Here is a 2,019-nt window from a genome sequence, read left to right on the forward strand (position 1 = left end):
TTTCCATAACTAACCTATAGAGTAACACACCAGCTCCACAGGCGCACACAGAGGCTAGAGACCAATTGAGTTCCCCTCATTATTCAGCATTTATTCAAAATGCGATGGAATATATTTACATGATACAGCCAGGCTTATGGTGGTTGTCCACTGAGATACAACAACACATACAACAACTTATCAAACAATATGAGTACATGTGCTACATACAGTACAAACATGCTCAAGTACATTGTACAGTATATCATGAAAGTCCAACTGGAAAATGTCGGGCGCTTTACTCTTTTGCTACAGTTTGTACATTGTAAGATGTCAGTCTTATGTCTAATATACTATTAGGCAATTTTACACCTAACTTTTACCTGGAATATACACGTAGTTTAAAACTAGTTTTTCATACAGTTGTAACACACATGTTGTAATACACATGTGTATATACATGTTAAAAAAGTAAATCAGTTTATTTATTTTACCAGCAGTAACACTCAGGTAAGTCCTGTCACCCTTAAAAGTTTCCTGAAAGCTGTAATATTCATCAATTCCACACCGCAGTTTGTAACATTTTTTGCTTCATTTATGTACATACAATAACAACTATAGCTAGTTTACAAGAAAATGATCCATTTTAAAATGATAGGCCACCTTTGGCCACGTTGCTTGGTCTTAGTTCTGTTTTTGCCTGAAATATTTTTCTCTGTATCATTCTTTCCATAAATGTATAATTAGCAGTCATATATTTAGTATTTAGATAGGTCGAGGATTCTAAGCCTGTCCTCAAGAGCATTCCTTTAGCCTAGTGACTTTTGTGGTTCAGTTTGTGTCTTTATCTCTATTCAAACAAAGTCACAAGGCAGCAGGGATGTGTAGGTGTGCTGCTGCTGTCCACTGGGGTTCGTCAGGGGTTCATAGTGGTTTGGGCTATCAGCACCAGCAGCTGCTTTCTGGGATTGGTTATCAACTGACTCATCATCATTCTCATACACAATAACCCGTGGACTAGCTGCAGTATGTTTAGCAACTTCTACTATCACCTGGTTGTTCTCATATTTGTGGAACGGTGATTGTATCCCATCATCATTCTCATACACAATGCTCTGTGGACTAGCTACAGTATCCTTAGCAGCTGCTGTTATCACCTGGCTATTCTCATATTTGTGGGGCAGTGAACCTTCTCTTGTAAATTCTATCTCATCGTCATTCTCATATTCTATAACCTGCGGACCAGATGCAGCATCTTTAGCAGCTGCTGCTATCACCCGACTGTTCTCATATCTGTGGGACTTTGGGCCTTCTTTTGCATACTCCATAGGAGTAATGACGTCCTCATACTCTTCCTCATCTGCCAACATGTCTTGACGCAGATCTGTGATTGTGCCAGGATTTGTTACAGCAGCTAAGTTGCCGCCATGATGCATCTGGCGTAGGGAGGGAGATGGAACCTTGTAGCCGTCGTTAAGGCTCTGGAGATGCTGCATTTGTCCAGAGCCTTGCTCTGAGCTTCCTGGCGGTTTCACGATGTTGTCGTACTCTGTGTTACAACCACCGACTGTACGAGCAGCTGCATCTTCTGATGTACTATGGGCCTCATCATCATACTCTGCTTCATCTGTCCATGTGGCATTTGTTAAAGCAGTTACAGCTGCTGATTTACTATGGGCTTCAGCCTGAGGGCCAGTTGGATTTTCAGGGGGAAAGGGAGGGGGCAAAACAAAATAGCCAAAGTTGTCAAGACCCTGTGAGTTGCCTGCGCCTTGGTGTAGACTTTCTGTTCGGTTGATTTTGGGTACGGTGTCATACTCTGCAGTAAATGTGTCATCATCATCGGCTGGAACATCATAGATGTGCCAACTGTCATCTGTACCTAGATGCGACGTTTCGGGTCGAATGGTTATGTCTGCGCGCTGCCTTATCCGCGGCGGGCCACTGAATGTGCCTGTCCGGGTAGAGTCACTAAAACCAACACTGGAGTCTGATGCAGAAGGAAAATCCCTTCTCTTCCACTTACATATGTACCTTACT

This window comes from Branchiostoma floridae, chromosome 15, assembly GCF_000003815.2.
Source record: "Branchiostoma floridae strain S238N-H82 chromosome 15, Bfl_VNyyK, whole genome shotgun sequence".
Taxonomy (NCBI): Eukaryota; Metazoa; Chordata; class Leptocardii; order Amphioxiformes; family Branchiostomatidae; genus Branchiostoma; species Branchiostoma floridae.